Source organism: Stylophora pistillata, chromosome 14, assembly GCF_964205215.1.
Source record: "Stylophora pistillata chromosome 14, jaStyPist1.2, whole genome shotgun sequence".
Classification (NCBI taxonomy): Eukaryota; Metazoa; Cnidaria; class Anthozoa; order Scleractinia; family Pocilloporidae; genus Stylophora; species Stylophora pistillata.
In genome coordinates this window covers 7955825-7977997 of record NC_142532.1, presented here as the reverse complement: position 1 = coordinate 7977997, position 22173 = coordinate 7955825, and the positions used below count along the sequence as shown (strand labels likewise).

Here is a 22173-nt window from a genome sequence, read left to right as displayed (position 1 = left end):
TCCTCACCAAGTTCAGCAACGTCGGAAATGTCCAGATCATCTTTCAGTTGACTACCTCTCGGCGTGAGTGCAACTTCTGAAATGTCATTCGCATGACTGCCAGAATTTTCACCACTTTGTGAAAGATCAACAGTTCCATCCGTGAGTGAAGAGTCCGAATTACTTTCCTTGTTTGTAACATTATCACTTTTTGGAAGGTCTCCTTCAAACTCTTCATCGTCCATGTGGTTACGCTCAGGTGATTTGTCCGTATCATCAACATCTTCCTCAGGGCGATTTCCACAATAGACATCAAAATCATCAAAGAAGAATTCACCCGCCTCATCACCAAACCCTTCATTACCCAAATTTTCCTCCGTTGCGTTCTCGGCAAATTGTACCTCTGCGGGAGTCCCATCCTCGTCTGTTACAGTCATGATGGGCACGCTAACTTCAGATCTCCGTGAATCTTCCTGGTCTGCTCTTGAAAAACAAGAAAATGAAAAGAATGTGCGCAATTCGGAAGTCTGCAGTGCATTTCCACTTCACGGCTGTCGAGTTGTAGAATTAAATGTCCTTGCTGAGGCTTTGGATGGGGCTGTGAAGAATGTGGGGCAGCTCTATGGCTCTCCAACTGCATAAAAGAAACAGTCTCTGGGCTAGCATCACTACTCTGCATATGCTGTTCTAACTCTGAGTGTGGAGAGACAAATATCTGTCGAACAAACAAGACCCACCGCAGCACCAGAACAACTCAAGGGAGACCAATCTTTAATGTAAACACGAAGCTCGCTGCAGGTTTGTTTACATTTAACATTCCTAAAATATTGTTTTCCACCATTAAAGCATCCATTTAACGTCTAGCCAATTTTTTAATAAGTTGAATCGACATATTTGAAGGATGCTACACACAGGCACAGGTCCTACCCACGTAAACGAGTTGTTGTCATCCATCAACATACCATCACTTGGAGAGTCGGCGCTGAAGGCTCGCGAGAGGGAAGTAGGGCCCCAAATTGAAAAGTTGGCAAAGGAATTATGTCTGGAAAGTTTAGAAAGCAAAAGAAACCTGTGGAAAGATGATAGTGAAAAGGAAAATGTGGAGATAGGAGTGTCATATGACATGGCATGCTCTCCCTCACCTACAAGTGGTATACCAAAGAGGCAAGGAAGAAGGGTTGAAGCAAGTTCTGATGGAGAGTCTCTTAAAACAAGCGGGTGCTGGTGCAAATTATGTCAGTACTTTATAGGTAATGCAAATTAATTAAGATTGTGATTTGTGTAATTAATGTCCTGAAATAATATTTGCACGGAAAATGTAGTAGTCAAATGAGGGCCAGTGAGACATTGAAGTGTGGTTCTGAAGTATAAAATGCAAATTTTAAAGTACAGTTTGTAGTTTTTCAGAGTATACTACATTGTACTGTATATATCACTCCTGTTAGAGTGATGGGTGAAGAATTCACATTTTGCTGTGTATAGAAACCAAACAAAAAAAACATACAAAGAACAGAAATCAACAGTCTTTTCTTCAAGTTTCTTTGTCAAGCCTTTGTTGCCCCAAACCAAAAAATATTGAACCTTAGCTCGCTGGAATTAACAAAACGCCAGCGCAACAAAATAGTTTCAACTAAAGGTTTATAGCTTCAAAATCTCATCAAATCTTGACTTACCTCATTCTTTGTTATTTTTGCACACTTTCCAAGTATGAATTTCTGTGTTGGCGATATCAAACACATAAAATCAACCGAAAACAAGCTTCTCCTTGAATCCTATACATGAAAGAGGAGCTAGACTAATTCACGAACAAGATGATCTTCAAAGTCTTAACTGGCTTCCCATGTGATACTTCTACAACAGGCGTTTACTGCTGTTCGTGTTTGATGTCATCAAATATAATGTTCCTGACAACCTTGCATCTTTATTTACTTTAAAATCTGGCAGTAGATCTTCCCAAAGGGGCAGCCAATTTGTTATTCCACATGTAAAACATGAAATTGGCAAACAATCTATTTAATGCAGAGGACCAACAATTTGGACATTTCTTAATAGATTAATCAATATAAATGAGACAATAAGTAAAGACAATTTCAAGCAAATTCTATGTAGATTTTCCAAGGACATCAATCATTTCTCATTCAGAGCTCCTATGCTAGCTAACAAACACAATGACTATGTATATTTTTAACTTGATTTTATCCTGTACATTTTATATAATCTTAACCCATTTTTTTTCTTTCTTATTACCAATATTGTCATAATATATATGCATATGTATTTTTTATAATTTTTGGATGTAGGTCCACATCAGCCCTTCCCTTACCAAATCTACATATATGTGACATATATATGTTACATATGTATGCCACATATATGTGCCATATATGCCACATATATGTGGCATATATGTCAAATATATGCCACATATGTGTAACATTAATGTGGCATATGTAGGAATTTGGCACTCATGTTGCATATATATCACATATATGTGACATATATATGTAACATATATGTAACATATATGTGGAACCTGGGAACCACAAATGCACCCTTACCAAATCTACATATATGTGACATATATGTTACATAAGTTCGATCGTTGCACATATATGCCACATATATGTGGCAAACATGTGTAACATGTATGTCACATATATGTAGATTTGGTGAGGGCATGCATATGCAGGTCAACCTAAAGGCATAGATGTATTATAGTTGATAATAGCTAGCCAAAAACAATTGCAGTCAATAAAGAATAACCACAATCCTTGAGATCACAAAATCATATATTTCTGTAAGGCATGGCTTTGTGAAACCTGTTAATATGTAAAGAAAATAGAGCTCATATATATATATATATATAAACGTAAAAAACCTTATCCTCGAATCATGGAGCTTTGTAAACAATTATTTAAGAAAATAAAAATTAAAACTTCGCACTAAAACTTCGTGCAAAGTTTTAATTTTTATTTTCCTAAATAATTGTATATATATATATACATATATATATATATATATATATATATAAGTAGAAGCTTGTAAGGGGTCCCACAAACAATGCTTATCAGTCTCAAACGCGCTGCCTGGAGGATCACTGAAGTGATCGTGCGCTCTTGAAATAACGTAAATAAAAGCAGAAATGTAATGGTCAAGAGGCCAACTCCAATGTAGCTTTATTGGTTTATTAGCCCAACGTTTCGACCGTCTCGGTCTTCCTCAGGAGCATACTAATTACATACTAATCACATACTAATCACATACTAATCTTAATGTAATTAGTATGCTCCTGAGGAAGACTGAGACGGTCCAAACATCGAGCTAATAAACCAACAAAGCTACATTGGAGTTGGCCTCTTGACCATTACATTTCTGCAGTTCTTCTAAATTTTATGAGCCAATCTTTTTTCATATTAAACAGTTATATAAAACATCAACAGCTTGTATATGCAAATGAAAAGCTGTACCCAAATGTAAAGCAAGAAAATGCTCATAGACATATATGGTTGTGGCAAACAAAGCATATATTTTGTATTCCTCCTTAAACAAAGTGAATGAGTGTTTACATCAATAAAATGGCCTGAATTACAACGTACCGCATCAAAGTGATGTATTTCAGTTTTATCCTACAGGCAAATTTTATTTCCATTTGTTGTTGGATATATGGCTATATGCAATAATGATAGAGTTTAATTAATACAAACGAAAATAAAAATTGAACCTAGGATAAAACTGAACCACAACATGTACACCAGTGACATGTACTTGGTAAATTACAGGTCAGTTGGAGAAACTTCTCTTGAGTTAAAGCACATCAATTGCCACAAACAAGTTTTTTTCTATTTTCAAGGGCATTATAGATAAAAAAAAGCAGATAACAATCTCCCTCAATGGATGGTCCCGCAAATATGTAACATTCAAAAACATTAACTCAGAACCCATCAAACAATAAACCAGGCATTCAAATGAGAAAATGATAAGTCTATTGCCCATATAGGTTACTGATGAGTGCATGAACTTCAATGGAATGTATTGGACAAGATTAAGGGTCATAAAACGCAAGTGCATGCTAACGATATAGTGTCAACATTCTTTCCTTTTTGAAATTCCTCTGTGGCATCTTGTGCATGTGTCCTGGATGGCTTTTTGCACAAGGGCCACTTTTGAGTTCTTGAATTGGGACTATACAAATGCTGTCAAATGAGAAGCAAGATATATACTTATAATCATATATTAGTTTGTGATATATCTTAAATATAGTAATACTAACAAAAGGTTGCTACTCATTGGAACCCAAAAAATTCCCTGACTTTTCACTGACCTCAAAACATTTTTCACTGACCTTGAATTAAATTAATTACCAAATTATCGAAAGCGCAGTGCACAAAATATTATTAACACTGAGTTAAGCAGGGTTTGATGGTTTGTTTTATTTCCTTGGGGTACACAACTCAAATATAAAATGGCTAAGGCTAAAGACATGCAGGGAACGATTTACGAAATTTCTCGGAATAGCATAGTTCTATTGTTCTATGATACACTTCTCCATCGTTTTTAAGCTTTCTATCTGATTTGCTACACTTGATCGACTACTTCACAAACCTCTGTGGAACCCTCAAATCAACATTCCCCTACTTTTCACTGACTTTGACGAGAACTAAGATTTTCCTTGACTATTTGCAAAATTCCCCAGTAACTCTTCCCTGACCTTGAAAAATTTGCGGGGTTTACAGACAGATGTAAGGAAAATTAAAAACACGATCACCCACTTTTCAGCTTACCTTTATATATCCCCTCAATTTTAAATAGAGAAATGCTTGGGCCTCCATATTACCCTCACCATTCAACGTTTGTGCAGATTTTGGAAAGATTTTCGTATAACCCCCTACCAATCAAAAACAAAGCTGTAGTCCCAAAGGAAATACGTTGTTTTTCCTCTGCTCTCCTTTATCCAAGAATTGAATGCATAATCAAGTATGGGGATATAATACGGAAGTCTTGTCCAGATTTTTATATTACAGATGTTTTTTGACATTGCGTACAAACACTTCTTGCTCTGTTTGCCCCGTTTCCAAAATGGCGGATTTTAATAAACAGTTTTATAATAATAAACAGTGTAACGTGGAGAAACACTTAGCTAGAAGCTAGTTTACAGGTTTTCCACGAAACAACTTAAACAAATAATTCAAATTGAAAATAACGTTGTTAAGAATCCCAACTGGCCGAAGGCAAACCAGTTAGCTATATTTCAAGCATGGCCGAGGATTTGAAATTCGGGGCTAATCCAAGTAGTCGACAAGGCGGGACTTGAACCCAGGAGCGACAGATTGCAAGTCTGACACGCTGACCACTCGACCATGCTGCCCTCCTTTTACCGCGAAAAGATCTATTGCAGCATGGAAAAGCAAACACTGAACTGTCCTTTGTTATTTAGTGGCCTCTGTATTGACATCAATGAAAACAAACGGAAATTTCGGCTCATCCTCGGTGTAAAAACCTGTAAAGCTCACGAGTGACGTAAAACAAAGACAACAAAACATTAAAAACAAAAGCGTACAGCAAAACAATTCCTCATGACACAAAGAAAACCTCATCAGGTTTTTACACCGAGGATGATCCGAAATTTCACGCTCTCAAAACATGCCGAAGGTAGCGAATCTTTATGGCAAAGTTGAATCCGCAATCGGCCTAGCTTTCAAACAAAATTCCTCTGGAACCAAGGTACAGCGGAAAGCATTTATTCGCAGCTAAGACAACTATCCATATAACGCAGTTAATTTTGCATGACTTACCAAAGCCGTTAGCGAAGCGAGAAGGCGCCTTTGTTTCTCTCATTATGAGAAAAGTTGTCCGAAATGGGAGAACACTAGCGAAATTTATCCGATGAAACAATGCTTCGGCACTTGCGACTCAAAAACTCCCGCTCTTGTCGACGCTCTTGTCTAGTCACATGAATATTACCACGTGATGCGTGCCCTCAGGCATTGTGGTCTTTCGTGATGAGAGGGCATGCGCGTTACATGCCATGTAAAATGGTGGAACGTTAAGAAGGAGAGATGGCCACAACATTCATCGAAGAGAAGTATCCCTTCAAAAACCCAAAAGTACTTTTTATCGACAGCAGGATAAAACGGTACAACTTACCTCAGATGAAGATGAGCAAACTCCCGAGGAAAGTGGGAATGTTTCGCTAGGAAATCGCAAATCAGAGTATTCAGATGACCGTGATGACAATTAATGCGGACTTGAGTATGTCGGAGACTATGTCAGATATGTCATTGCCTTCATCTCCGGACCATCAAGGAATGTTTTCGCCTGAAGACAACAGCGATGATATTTTGGACATGAATTGGAGCGGTGTCTCTGAGGGTGATGGAAGAAGCTATCGTGAAAGCTTTTCAGATGATGAAGAGAAATCAGTTGGTGGCGACATCTCCGATCAAACAGAAATTCTTAAGGATCCCTTTGTGTACCCAGGTTCACTACTTAAACTGTCTGAGAGCGTTCTTTTGATCCTTACTTTGGTGGTTGCTCGCAATCTAAATGGAAATTGTCTTTTAGGTGTAATTGCTTCGATTAATTTGCACTGTATTCCTGGATTACTTAACAATTAAGTGTGTCAGCTCATTGAATGCTCTTAAAAAGTACTTTGCAGACTTGATACATGCATGGGCCATAAGGTAGAGCTGTACACAAGCCATGAGACCCACACCATCAGAGCTTATCCTTGCTATATGGTTTGCCTGTTTTAGCTACATGTATTTAAAGAATTAGTGGCACCGAAATTCAGGTATTTCTCTTTGGTATTTGTAGTTCAGAAGAATCTCACTTTTTATCAAATAATTTAAGCAATTTTGTTATGATGACAGCATAAATAACCCAGCCTACCTTCACCAAACACTTGGATTGCATTAATTCATTTGAGAGAAAGGTTCAAGCAGGATACATGCAAGCTATCGTTTAAGTAGAGGCTGATAGTTTCTAAAAGAAACTGTTTGGGGCTGCGTCAGTAGGGGCAATGAAATAATTTGAATATATCAACAAAGTTGAAATGGTAAATTGGCCACTGTTACGATTGTAAAAGCTGACATTATCATTTAAGTAGGATTGGCAAAATGTTAAATATTTAATAGTTCACAATCAGATCTGCATGCATGAGTATATATAATGTGCTTATAGAGATTGATATAAGCACTTTTCCATTTTAAGTTTATTATTCATACAGTGTAATAAAAATGAAAACAGCACTGCATCATGTAATATTTGAACCCTACAATGGAATTAGGGACTCCTCAATTTACTGTATCAGTCCATGCAAGGCTATATCGATAAATATGAGCAAACATAAATGCTACATATATGTGCAAACTTGCATACATGTTACATATATGTTTTACATCCTCGCCAATTTTCATATATGTCGCATATATGCAGACATATGTGACATATATGTAGAAATGACTGTAGCATTTTAACTATATGTCACATATATGCACATATATGTGACATATATGTGCAACAATTGAACCTATGTCACATATATGTCACATATATGTAGATTTGGTAAGGGTTGGCTGCCATATTATGTAACACATCCTGCTTTATCAAATAAATGTATGTATGTGTATCGCGTGCATACATCGAACACGATGGGCACCATTTTGTGTCTTGTCCCACTCCTCACCGTGCAAATTCTCCATCCTGACTACAATCTCAAAACCATGTCCACCTTTCGCTTCAGTTTGTGAGGAAAGAAGCATGGTGCCACCCGATTTTTTTCCAAGTATTTGCTATGAACAGTGTAATAAAGAACATATTTGAAGAGGAAAAAAAGTTTGATAGTAGAGCATTAATTTTTTTTGGAAAATAGTTCCGTACTTGGTGTATTTTGGCCAAGGCGAGAACTTCAAGCTAACCGCGAAACTGTCTGAAAAAGTGCAAAATCCCCACAGCCAGGCAATCAAAAACAGCTAACATTAAGCAATACTGCTTATTTTGATAAAAGACACTTTAATTTAAAAATAAAATTTTGTGTCTTTCAAGTTACCAAGGCTAAATTGTGTATGAAGGTGATTTCAATTTTTAATGCACAACCAGTAAAAATACCCCATTTTAAGAGCCTGCTGACACTTAAACAAGTACTGTTACACCATTTTTTTATTGCATTTTTTTAATGTTTATATCATGAATGTTAATTATACCAAGTTTCAAAAAAAGTTTGATAGTAGAACAATTTCAAGGGAATTACCTTAAGTAGTGAAAATAAGCCAACTGGGGTCTGGTCATTATGTTGGTTGGTAATGTTACTTTTCTATTACAGTACTAAACACTACACAAGTAGGGTTTATCACTGTGAGGATTGTTTTCAAACATTTCATGAAACTGCAGTACACTTATATGACTTTCATGTATTCAAAATTCATTGATTGATATCACTTCAACAGGTTTAATACAAACCAACATAATGACCATCTCCCAGTTGGCTTGTTAGCTCAGTTGATAGAGGACTGCACTGATCACAGAAGTCATAAGTTCAAATCCCATATGGGCTTGACTTTTTCTCAGGCCTTATTTTCACTAGTACATAAGTAGGGTTTATTACTGCGAGGATCGCCTTCATACATTTAATGAAGAGAATTGCTAATTACAACTTGGGAGTGAAAGGATTACCAATGCTCTCAGTGACTCTTCACACTCCTGCATTTGCAATAGGAAAAGTTCATAACAAAATCTTGTTTGGGGTCTTCAATTATGAGATATTTTACATTGTAATTTTGTTTTGTACTCAACACAATTATGTTTGTCTCCAAGGTTCAAGGTGCACATAGAGATCAATTTTTGTGGTACTGATGATGCTGATGATATTGATTTAGCTGCTTTTAGAGAAAAATTACTCTGGGTTATAACATATCTAATAATTATCTGTAATAATAGTAATAATGATGAAAATAGTTCTGCAAATGCGAGCCATCAGTTGATATCATAATCTTGATATGGGCTCTTGGTTTTTGTGCTCAGGCTAAGAATGCATGATTTTCAGGAAAAAAAACTTTCACTCTGATGTGAACCCATGGACAGAATATGCAATACGGTTTAGAAATAGTCTTCACTTGCATTCATTGCAATACGGTTTAGAAATAGTCTTATCTTGCATTCATTGCTAGAGGAAGATTTGAATGTTGAACTTGTTTGACAGCTTAGATGTACTTTGTTTAATGTCACATCTCTCTGTGGATAACAGAGATCCTACAGTGGAGTTAGAAATATGAAATAATGTAATGCCACCAGTAGTATTGGCAACTGTTGAGAATATGGCATTGGATCACTGATTACTAATAAGTGACATTAACGTGTTTGACTTAACTGTATTATGTACTGGGCAGAGGGAGATTAAGGACTTAAAGAAAGAGGGCCAAAGGGCAGGGCAAAAAAGTTTGGCAATAACAAAAACAGAACACAGAGTGGTGGAAATCACTGTGGGGGAGGGGGTTGGAGAGAACAGTACAGCTTCTTTGGCCCTCCAACTACATTGTGGTAAGAAAATGAGTGATCTAATAAATTCATCATATTTTTTAAATCAGATTACTGGTCAATTTCATTTTCTGATAAGTGACATAAAATTAATTGTGTGCTACTCATACTCTATCATAGCAATTGAAAGTATTATGTGAAGTCACAAAAGATGGAACATCTGTTTGAGATTAGTTACATTTCACTTGTGAAGAAATTACTGTATACATGTACTTGTAAGAGAGAAACATAATTTATGATAATGGTCTAAAGTTTGATTAAGAATGCTATGAAAGATTCCATGGGTTATATTGATCAATTGATTCTTTGAAAATTGAATCTCTTCATTGGTGCTGCTGCCAGTATCAAATTGTATTCTGCTTGCATATTGAGCAAAAATTTTAGACTGCTATTAGTCACTATCCAGTGAGATTGAAAATCTTGCAGACTTTTGAGTAGATCAGACTCGTATGAAGACATTTATATCAATTTCATTTATATCAGTAGTTGCAGCAGCTGGGTACTTCTTGGGTTAAAATCTGGGCTAACATACTTTTTCAAGGTCCTGTTTTGACATTTTTTGGCTGTAACAGTTTGTCATCATTGGCACATACTTGTCACTAGGCTCTCATATATTGTACATTTGTGTTGTTCCAGACTATTCATAGACTACTTAACACTGCAGTGGGATACTGAATAGACAGTGTGAATTCTCAAAAGCTATGGACTACAGAATTCAATTTCGCACTAGGCAACAAAAAAGTGTTTTGTTTACTCTGTTCATCTAGCTCTCATACCCCTGAGCATGTTTTTCTTGTGTTTTTTTATCCAGTGATATAATTTTGAGGCATCTAAATTAATACACCAATATAACCAATAGGAAATCTTGCCCGAGTATAACGTCCCTGTTGGCTGATGGTGGTAGAAATATCAGAATTGGCTGTAGCATTAGAGGTACAAGTCGTATTGATCGGATCGAATTGTAAACATTTTGAGTATTTCCCACGGAACGAAGCTTGGATTGCTCCACCGTCGCTCTCAACGCTTAATGAGCGCTTCTTTCTGGGAAGTTCTCGACCCTTGAAGATTCCCTTCAATTTATCTTTGAGCTCATCAAGATTAACAGAGGCCTTTTTGAACTTAATCAATTTTCGGTAGCAAGCTTTACAAACTGACAACTCGCTAGTCGCTGAATAGTAGCTCACATTCACATCCAGACAGGAACTAATATTCGCCGGAAAATCAAAAGAACTTTTTCCTAAAACGTAAATTTTTTCTTTTGTCTCAACTGAAGTGGAACAAATAAAACAACGATCACTTTGCAAAACCTCCTTCTGCGTTTCCTCCAGCAAGAAACTACGATGAAATGTAGAATTTGAAAACGCGGGAATAACGATATTGATTACAATCTCTTGTGCTCTGATTGGTCGCATAACAAACAATGTCAGTGATCTCATTGATGCAAAGACAGCAAATGGAAAGGAATGTTGATCGAATGTGAGCAGCCGTTTGTGAGAAGGAGCGTATCGTGACGAGACTAAAAACGACTGCGAGGGAGACTAAGCGTCACCTGAGCCTGCTAATATCTGCTAACGAGAGTAACTCAAACAGGCCCTATTTCACATTTTAGTGCACATTATCCAAGAAATTACAAACTGGGCCGGTCAAACCGTCGTGCTGCTTAAGGCGCCGGAGGCAGGTGGTACACGTACAAGCAGAAGTTGATGAACGCTTCCGAAAAGAAAGGCGACCGGTGAGAAGTGAGGAGAGAACATAAATCACGAGAAGAAGCGGGAGAGGACGAAAGTTTGGTAAAGAGGATTATGATTGAAAGAGGTGACATAAAGGAGGGTGTGAATGGGGTTAACCGACTAGCGACAAAGGGCGAAGAATACTACCGACTGCCGACAAAGATCGATAATTTTAACCGACTACCGACGAAGTGACTGAATTTTAACCGACGACCGACAAGTAGAACCCCCATTCAGACCCTCTTATTGCACTGGTATCGGTTTTTCTTTAATTTGACATGACTGCACGTGGGGCAGCGCTCTGCGAAACGCGCGTAAAATACACCCAAGATGAAAAGAAGAAGAATGGCGATTTTTCGAAAACTCCGACCAAACAAGAAGCGTCTACATGATGTGTAGAGTAAATAATGTAAAGAATTTTTGTCAAGGAGATGAACCGAAAATAAACGGCGTCTGCAGAAACTTGTTTGAAAAGAAGTTTACTGTGGCTAAAACCATAGAACTTGTTATAATAATGCAAATCATTGCGGCTTAAGATGACATTTACCGACACCGGAAGCACAGATTTGTAGCCACGCCTTTATATGTATCAAGGTTTCTGTTTTGATCAGAACTGACTATATCAGACGTCTGTTAACATTGGTTCCATCGTAAACTGCTCTTTCGCGGATTTTTGAGAGGATATCTTGGCGTGCCCTTGGCCTTTACTTCAATTTTTGATTCAAAACGTATGTCCAATGCTAAGTCTGTACTGGATAATTTTTCCAGTCTTTATTTTATTGCAGTTTTCAGCTCTTCCAAAAGTTCCTTTCCAACAAGAAAGAGGAACGTATTGATATATACAATCTTGTCCCCCGTTTAAATCACACCACTACATTTGCTTTAGTTTGTTTTTCGCTCAAAAGATTGCCAAATACCCTGCACATTAACTCACTTCTAGGTTTTCCTGTCCCATTTTTTTTACGAAGCAACTACAGTTTATAGACCTTTATAGACTTCTGTCGAAAGCACATGCCATTTACAAGTAAGCTAATGCTCTTTCCTTCAGTTTGAGACGAAACAGGCCAACAACAGACAAGTGCCTCATTGCTGTATTAATTTGGACAAAACGAGAATCATGCGCTCTAAAAAAATAATTCTTTTCCGATCATCGCTTTACCAGCTTGTTAAACACATTGATCAGTTTGAGATTCGGTAGCTTTCTGGTTGGCATGTATGTGCTTAAGAGAGAGCTTTATTTTATATCATTACTAACACTTCCTCTGGCATTTGACATCATTACTAACACCCCCTCTGGCATTTGACATCATTACTAACACCCCCTCTGGCATTTAAATTGGGGGCGTGAGGTATGCTCGAGTTTATATTCTAGTTTGGGTTCTGGTTCGAGTTCGATTCGGACTTCGAGTTACACTTCGAGTTGTGGTAACGTTTTTAGACACGGTCGAACCTGTACTGAGAGGTAGGATGTAAAAACCCCGAAAGTTTTGTTCCCTTTAGTTGCTGTAATTTTCACCCCCATGATTAAGCGGTAACCACTGTTAGTCATTCGTGGTCAAGCTTTGCGAACGGCCTTTTTGTACTGTCCTCCATCCGTATGGAACGGCCATTTAAACAGGAGCTACTCAATTATATCTGAGAATGATCTTTTAAGTAAAGTTTAATCCATTTTTATCTCAGAAAATTAATGTCTTACAAAGTACGTTTCAGTGTTTGTTTTTGGATATTTTGTATTGTGGTCACCATTAGGCCATCTCGACCTTCGTAATCTACGGTCCTCAACCTTTTTTCTAGTGCAGTTTTTTGTCAGCCATACATTTTAGAAGTATCCAATCTTAATTTGTGATATGATATGGTTATGAATAAATTATTGAAATTATTTCAAAAATAACGCGGGCATCCGGTCACTGTGTTGTGAACTGTATTGCACATTCACTATGATAGACATTTAGTAGACAAATTTCACAAGACGTAGTGTTTCATTTCATTTCGCGAAGAAGAGCTAATTATGTATTGTGATCTCCCCTTTTCTTTGTACTGAAAATATCATTGAAAAGATTAATTCATAACCGTGCTATCTTGCACGTTTTAAGTCGTTGAGCAGAGTAAATTTGGAATCAGGCAAAGAAGGAATTAGGTGTCTTAGATTTTCTGGGTTTGAAGTATCTTGACATCCTCCTTATTCTAATCCACAGTGAGAAATAATAATTATGATTATTTATTCAGTTCCCAGTTGGGCAAAAAAATTTTTTCCTTCAACACAAGTTCAACTTGATTTGTAGTTTGAAATCTAACTCAAAGTCGAATCCAAGCTCGATGGTTCGCGCTTCATTTCGAGTAGCTTGTCCTTTCAAGGCTTTAGGGACAGAAAATGAGGTCGAAATTGTGATTTAGGGGAGTAGTTTTCGTCTCTTAACTTAACATGCTCCGCCTGCCAACGGCTTCTTTAATGGAAACTGGTTGCTATTTCGTTTGTGAATACAGAATAGTTGAGGTATCACGTTAGGTACATTTTGCCAACAAGTACCAATTACTCTAGTTTTGGCTAAACTACAAAATACAGGGCCATAATCACGCAGGAGTTGAACGTGAACACTCTCTTTATAAGAATCTCGCAGTTTAGAGCCTTCATTTAGGAACATTATCGAGCCTTACTGTAACAGAACGAATCAAGCCAATTAAAATTCTTACTGTTAAGTAATTACCAAGCAGCATTTGTTTCATCTTCATCGCGGTAGTCTTCATGACACAGAAAGTGTGATAAAATCTCACCTTTTTTTTCTGCGCACTAGTTTGCTTTCGTGTTCTGTTGTATGTCAGTTTTAGAAAGATTTTTGCCGAGAGTCATCAAAGTCAGCTAACACATTAATGCCACTAGGCAAGCGCTAAACTGGAATTTTCTCAATGTTTCAAAGTCATAAAATAAAAAGTCAGAGAAGACGAAGAAGAAAGTGGTCGTTACAACTGAACCCTTGAAGTCAGTGCGACCCAATTTAAAGTCTTCAAAATTTATTGAGCTAAATCTCCGAAAGGCAAAAGTTCTTCCACAGAAAAATCTTCGCCAGAACTCAACACTTGCCGAACGCTAATATTTTAAGCCATCCAATGAGTATTACAAACAATAGCGCCATTGTCCTCAAAAAACAATTTAACACGTAACAGCAGGCAAAGTTTGATACAAAAGAAAAACTGGCTTTGCATTGAAGTGTGAAACAATTCTTAATTTTAATTTAGTCTGTACTCAAAACAATTATGTTGGTCTCCAAGGTTCAAGATGCACATAGAGATCAGTTTTTGTGATACTGATGACGATGAAGAAATTGATTTAGTTGCCTTTAATAAAGAGAAAAAATACTCTGTGGTATAAAATGTCCAATAATTATCTGTAATAATCGTAATAATAATGATAAAAATAATTCTGCAAGTGTAAGGTAACAGTTGATAACATTATCTTGATATGGGTTCTTGGTTTTTTTGCTCAGGCTAAGAATGCGTTTTAGGAAAAAAAAACTTTCACTCTCCATGGACAGAATATGCAATACAGTTTAGAAATCTTCACTTGCATTCATTGCAAGAGGAAGACTTGAATGTTGAACTTGTGTGACAGCTTAGATGTACTTTGTTTAATGTTGCATTTCCCTGTGGATAACAGACATCCTGCAGTGGAGTTAAAAAATTATCCTGATCGCATCTACAATCTAGATTTCCCTTCCACCATCTACAGCTTCTGTAGATATTTGTCCCCCCCCCCCCCCTCGGAATATCTCATCCATCCGTTTATGACTCTTTCCATGGTTCAACTCCAAAAGTGCTCAAAATTAAAACCACTATGAATCGAATGTCAATACTAATAAACCTTCATATTGTTATTCTGTTACAGACAAGAACAGTAAAAAGGCTTATCGCGAAACATTTATTGCCTCCATCGTGACAAATGTTTTAAAATAGCAGAAAAACTTCGCAGCCATATCAAAGCTCCTTCGGATGAAAGGACAATGAAAAGCAATGTTCGCAACAAGCGCTTTAGCCAAGGAAGAATCCTTCGCAATCATCACAGCAGACACATGAGACTGAGAGAAAAGCCTTTAAAGTGCATGGTTTGTGAGAAGCGCTTTAATCAAGCAGGAAGTCTTCGCCGTCACAACAGGGTACATACTGGAGAAAAGCCTTTTAAGTGTAAGGTTTGTGACAAGTCCTTTGGCCGACCTGACACCCTTCGCCTACACAACAGGGTACATACTGGAGAGAAGCCTTTTAAGTGCACGGTCTGTGACAAGTGCTTTGGCCTAGCGGGAAATCTTCGCCGTCACATCAGGGTACATACTGTAGAAAAGCCTTTTAAGTGCAAGGTCTGTGACAAGTGCTATAGCAAAGCGAAAAATCTTCGCCGTCACAACAGGGTACATACTGGAGAAAAGCCTTTTAAGTGTAAGGTTTGTGACAAGTCCTTTGGCCGACCTGACACCCTGCGCCTTCACAACAGGGTACATACTGGAGAAAAGCCTTTTAAGTGTAAGGTTTGTGAGAAGTCCTTTGGCCAAGCTGGAACCCTTCGCCTTCACAACAGGGTACATACTGGAGAAAAGCCTTTTAAGTGCACGGTCTGTGACAAGTGCTTTGGCCTAGCGGGATATCTTCGCCGTCACATCATGGTACATACTGGAGAAAAGCCTTTTAAGTGCAAGGTCTGTGACAAGTGCTTTGGCCTAGCGGGAAATCTTCGCCGTCACAACAGGGTACATACTGGAGAAAAGCCTTTTAAGTGTAAGGTTTATGACAAGTCGTTTGGCCGAGCTGAAAGCCTTCTTCATAACAAAGTACATTTGGATGAATAGTTTAGCTGCTGGATTTGTCAGAAGTTATTTCGTACTGAACACGCTCTGCAAAAGCATTACGATGATCACATGGGAAAAGCAGTTCGTACAATCATCTAGGTTAAGCAGAGAATTCTGGTTTTGAGACAAAGTCTGATGATGTTCTCAATTTAAATAGCTGGACCTGAACTGTTGTGTTTAACTTCTTACAATTACATTTTCAAACATTAGCTATACACCTTGGCGAACTTGGCTACTTGCAGTATGCTCAATCATTTTTACCTGCTCCTGTGTCAATTACAGTCCTCTTTGTTTTACAAATCTGAATGAAGCTTACTCGAGAAAGCTGAAATTGTAACCAAATGAATGCGTTGTAATTTTGGTTTTTTTTTAAATACTTTTTGAGATAAAGCATCTACAATTAAAACCTTGCTTAAAAGTGCTACTTTGAAATGTCTAAAAAACTTAGGCGTTTTAATGCAAATCCCATACACGATTATTTTAGTTAAATAAGTGCAGATCACGTTCCGTGGAAAATTTAGCCTACAATATAATGCATTAACGTTACAAGCTCTTGATCGTATATCCAGCCAACCATTTTCGATTTAGAGTTAGAGTGGACGGTGGGAGGAGATGGCAGGGAAATAACGTGCGCAGGAAGTGTTTATATGGAGTTTTCTAAAGTGAAAAGCCGATTTTCGTAGTTTTGGACGCGCCTAAAATACGGCGAGAGCGAAAACGTGGAGGATGGGAGGGGAGAGAGGAGGGGAAGGCAGATAACTGTAACGACCCCTCCGAAGTCCGTCGTGTTGCCGTAAAGGGACTGGTTGTAGTCAAATTCCAAACGTTTAAAAACTGACACGTACGCAAGGGTTTCTAATTCAACTTCAGGAAAGTTAGACGTTCAAAGTTTAAAACGATTTTAAGTAGTCAGCGGTGCTTCCTTCTACAGGTGATGTATAGACATTTTGTTGAACGAAAAGCAGCACTTTGAGCTTCTTCTTAAGGTTTACGCCTCCTAATAGGGATCTAATTTTGCCAGGCCAATGATTATGCAAGCTAAATACATTTTACCAAGGGCTATCAAAATCCTAAAATAAAATTGGGGGTAGCCGCGCAAAAATTTTGAGATAATGAGGTTTGAAATCAGAGAAAAGTGCTTATTAAAATTACTCCACCAATTCCATTTGGATTGAGTTTTGTTTAACAAAATCAATAGTAAATGCAAATATCCATAAAATAACAAGCAAATGTTATCCTCAGGCCGGCGCGATGTCGGCTAAAAAAGGAGTGAGATCCTGTTATTAGTCATGCTAATGACTAATAACAAGAGATCCATAATTGAGATGCATAATTGCCTCATAAGGTGGATAGCCTCCTTTCTGCACGAGCGATCCCAGGTTACACGCATTGGTACCACCTTTTCTTGCGCGCGCACGTTACGTGGCGGTGTCCCTCAGGGTACGAAGCTTGGCCCTCTACTTTTTGCTTTCATGGTGAACGATCTTGTGAGTGCCTGGGCTCCTCGTGCTAAATACGTGGATGACCTCACTGTCATCGAGATAATTCCTAGAAATTCCCCCTCGTATTGAATTACATCGTAAATGATATGAACTCTTATGTATGTCAGAATAACATGCGCCTCAATCCGCGTAAATGTAAAATCCTCACGGTTGACTTTCTTCACTATAATAGTTGTGTGCCCATGCTGATCATGGTCGGCGGATCCTTTGTCGAGCAAGTCCCGTCGTTTAAACTACTCGGCGTTCATGTTTCGGAGGATCTTAGTGGACGGTGCATATTGACTGGTTGGTGAAAAGGACCAATCGTAGACTGTTTGCGTTAAGGGAGCTGCGTAAGTGTGGCGTTCCACCCAAAGACATCGTTGCCATATACTGTGCACTTGTAAGATCTATATTGGAGTACGCGTCAGCTGTGTTTGCTGACTTCCCAAAGTACCTGGAAAATGCACTGGAAGACGTCCAGAAAAGGGCTCTTTCTATTATATGGCCTGACCTTCCATACGATCATACGCTTGAAAAGGCCGCCATTCAGACCTTGTCGGCGCGCCGCGCAGCTGCATGCGAGCGGTTTATTCGTAAAATTCGCCCAGGCCATCCCTTATGCCCCCATATTCATGAGCGGGTACTTCACAGCACAACGCAAATGTGTCTACGATCAGGCAAATCTTCTCACCGCACACTTGTCAGAACTAAGCGTTTTAAAAATTTCGTTACCGTTAAGTATCAACCTGTGTAAAGTATTGTGTGTATTTATTTATTTAGGTTTCCAGTGTGTCTATTTTTAAAACTGTACCAGTTATTCAGCCTTAGGCTGCAAGTGGTCCGAAATAAACTATATTATTATTATTATAATTATTATTATTATGCTGTTTATGACACCGGTTCCCTTAAAATTCAAAGAAAAAGAAAGTTGCTGTCGAATAATAGAGAGTGAATCATATAAGAAATTTCCCTTGATTTTGAGTCGAAGGATGACTTAAATACGAATGGATCATTGTGTTCCTTCTCGGCTTAAGGCTGAGTGAACTCAAATTGCCATTCGTATTGTTCATGGCACTGGCCTTCTACTCCAACGGTTTTTTAAAATACAACGGAAAAGAAACTTGGGTCGAGCATATGAAATTATAGCAGAAGTGACTGAAATCTCAAGTATTTTTTCTATATCACTTAGGCTCTCAGAGAGTTCTTTCCGAACACAGACAATCAAACCATCGATCAAACCATCAATCAAACCATCAGAACAGCGGGATCAAGGGGAAAATTGAATTTTCTAACAAGCTTTATTACATCAGTCGCTTATCTTTATAAAGCAAACGAAGAAGGGCGCTTCATATCTCTTCATGATATATAAGATGGTATTTTGCAATGTTGACTGGACGGAAAATACGGATATCGTTCTTGAATACCCGAGAAAAAGTAATACACCTCTAAAACTAATTCATAGAGGTAAGAGGGAGAATAATGATGAAGGTGGGCTTTAATTACTCAATAACTGTATCCCAGTCCTTTTCATAGATACTCAGCAGCTAGACAGAAAAAAGTAGCTTTCGACGCCTTCTGCCAGCGCGCAAAGGATACTAATTGAAGTTATTTCTCAATTACTTTTCGTACAGGTGATTTGGCGCAGAGAAGCCTGGAAGTAGAAACATGAGCTTTACAATAATTAAATGTAGGACTTTTCCATTACTTTCATTTCTGATGAAATGAAATTCATGCGAAGTTTTCAAGAGTCTTTTAAAGAACCATCCGGCTTTCCAATTCAAGTCCGCCAATTCATATCCGTGAGGACGCAAAGAGGTCTGACCAAAGTTAGTTTCAATTTATTTTACACCGTAAAAGTCAATTTATCTCTTCTGATGCATAAAGCCGGATGTTAATAATAGCTTTTTCAATTCTGCTCATCGGACTTAAGATAAATGTAGCACTCTTCAGAAGAAAGGATAAATAACAAGCAATAATTCTCCTCTCAAGCCTCAGAAGCTACATGACAAGTAATTTGCTATTAGATTACTGTCTGACAAGTTATCTCGTGGGGAGAATAACTTCCTATGCTGTAAGGTACATGGGACAAAAACTATCTGCAGTTGAACCTGTACTGTATTCATTGGTCACTTACAAGGTATGGCATGGTGGCCACTCAATAGAGGTTGACTGCTTAATACAGGCTCACTCCACAGTAAGAGGTATATATAGTGAAAAACGATATAAAAAGCCATTTTGCTCAAAATTTGAATGAACAAAAACTCGCTCAGAAATACTATTAGCATTGATTTCAGGAGATGGATTAAACTTAAAAGCTTGTCGTTAGTTTTATTTGAGTGTTTCCGCTCTAGGTGACACCGTGCAAACAGGGGAAGGACAATATAAACAGGCCGTCGGGACTTTTTAAAGGGTGACCACGACCGCTTAGTAGAGATGAGAATTACAAGCTAGCGGAGAAGTTAAGGGGAAAAAATGGGAAATTTGACAGCTGACCGCTTAAACAGGATGGACTGTATTTACAAAGACTAGTCATAATTGTGTAATTCCTACATCTTGCACAGAAAACTCGTCGAATTGACCATCATTTTCAAGCTAGCGTCTCGAAATTTTTCTAAATGGAGGATGGAGGAAGTAAACTTGCAGCAAAAACGGTTACAATAGCCAATAGTACAAATATAGCTGTGTTAAAACACTTTCAGCACTTCAAATATCAGATTTACAAGCCCTATAAGAACTCTAAGATGGTCTATTCGATATTTGCTTTCAATAAGCAAAGTTGTGTGTATTACGGGATGAAGTTTTTAAAAGATGGAGCATCCCCTGACCCGTGATAGGTTGAGGCTATCAAGGCGGCCGAGCCTCCTCGCAACGCGAAGGAACTGAACTCATTCCTATGTACGGTGCAATACAACGCGAGATTTATGGAAAAGTATGCCCCTCAAACCGACCTTCTGAGAGGTTTACTCAAAGCCAACGCTTTTGCCTGGACGAGAGATCATCAGGAAGCGTTCGAGAGTTTGAAAGAAGGCCTTAGCTCAGACACAGTTTTGGTCTATTTTGACCCTGCTGTAGAGCATGAAGTTCATGTGGATGGCTGTCCGTTAGGAATCTCAGCGACCTTGGTCCAACGTGAGTCGAGTGACAAAGGCTGGCGGGTGGTGCAATACGCAAGCAGGGCCCTCTCGGATGCGGAACGGAACTATTCCCAAATCGAGCTAGAGGTGCTTGCGGCAGATTTCGCGTGCAGGAAATTTCATGTATTCATGTATGGCTTGCCGTTCAAAATAGTCACCGATCACAAACCGCTCGAAGTCATCCTGAACAACCCTAGGTATCAGACGTCAATACGGCTGCAAAGAATGATGGTACGAATGCTCGATTATGAGTTCAAGGTCGAATATAGGCCCGGAAAGACGAATATCTCCGATTATACATCTAGGAACCCGCTGCCTCGTGAAACCTGCACTAGAAGGGAACTAGGCACTACCAAGGATGTCAAGGAGTACGTGAATTTCGTGGTCGCAAGTGACATTCCCCTGGCTATCAGCAAAGAGGACCTGGTAAAGGCAACGGAAAACGACGAGGAACTAAAAAGGTTAATCACCTGTATACGGGAGAGGAAGATTGACCACAGGAACCTAGACATGAAAACGTACTTCAATATTTACGATGAATTGGCTGTGGCTGACGGTCTTGTCCTTCGGGGTGAAAGAATCATAGTCCCTCGAGAATTCAGAGAAACTATGGTGAAAATTGCTCATGAGGGTCACCAGGGCATCGTTCGTACGAAACAACTACTTCTTGCCCACGTTTGGTTTCCCGGAATCGATAAGATGGTCGAAAAGCACGTTGGGAATTGCCTAGCTTGTCAAGCTACCATCCCTTGCCACACCAGAGAGCCACTCCAAATGTCGGATCTGCCAACAGGTCCGTGGAAGAAGATCAGTGTGGATTTTTCGGGACCTTTTCCAAGTAAGGACATGGCTTTAGTGTTCTGGGACCAGTATTCAAGGTATCCTGTCGTAGAATTTGTCACAAGTACCTCCGCAGAGGCTGTAATTCCCCAGCTCACACGTGTTTTCACTAGTTATGGAATTCCAGAAGAGGTGAAGAAAGATAACGGCCCCCCATTTAATGGGTCCAAATTTGCAAAATATGCTTAAGAACAAGGGTTCAGGCACAGGAAAGTCACACCCGGATGGGCGGAGGCAAATGGTGACGTCGAACGATTCATCCAGACGGTCAAAAAGAGCGCGAGGGTTGCCATGATTGAGGGGAAAGCATTTAAAAAAGAGATCCAAAGGACGGTTGGCAACTATCGCGCCACACCCCATCCTGTGACGAGAGAGAGTCCCGAAAAGCTCACGTTCGGGAGAGAGATAAGACGAAAACTGCCAGAAAGGGTCGTTCCCCAGGAAGAACAACGCCATGAACTAATCCGTGAAAGAGACGAGAGAAAGAAGAAGCAAATGAAAGCTTATGCTGATGAGCGCAGACACACATCACAAAGCTCGATCAAAATTGGTGACCGTGTTCTTTTGAAACAGAATAGGGGTAACACGTTGACCCCGCCGTATGATCCACGACCATATGCAGTCGTTGGAATAAAAGGGA

The 22173-nt window shown here is 38.7% G+C and overlaps 1 long non-coding RNA gene and 1 pseudogene across 2 annotated transcripts in view; one reads left to right on the top strand and one right to left on the bottom strand.

Moving 5' to 3' along the window:
* LOC148716353 (uncharacterized) overlaps positions 1–22173 on the top strand; it is a 95181-nt pseudogene that overhangs the window by 1836 nt on the left and 71172 nt on the right. The window contains exon 2 of the transcript XR_015995260.1: positions 15121–16009. The product of XR_015995260.1 is annotated as an uncharacterized LOC148716353 (transcript). The remainder of the gene's footprint in view (positions 1–15120; positions 16010–22173) is intronic.
* LOC148716356 (uncharacterized) lies at positions 3483–5970 on the bottom strand. The gene is made up of 2 exons (XR_015995263.1): positions 5772–5970; positions 3483–4172 (listed from the first exon to the last, which is right to left on the bottom strand). It is a non-coding gene; the product is annotated as an uncharacterized LOC148716356 (long non-coding RNA).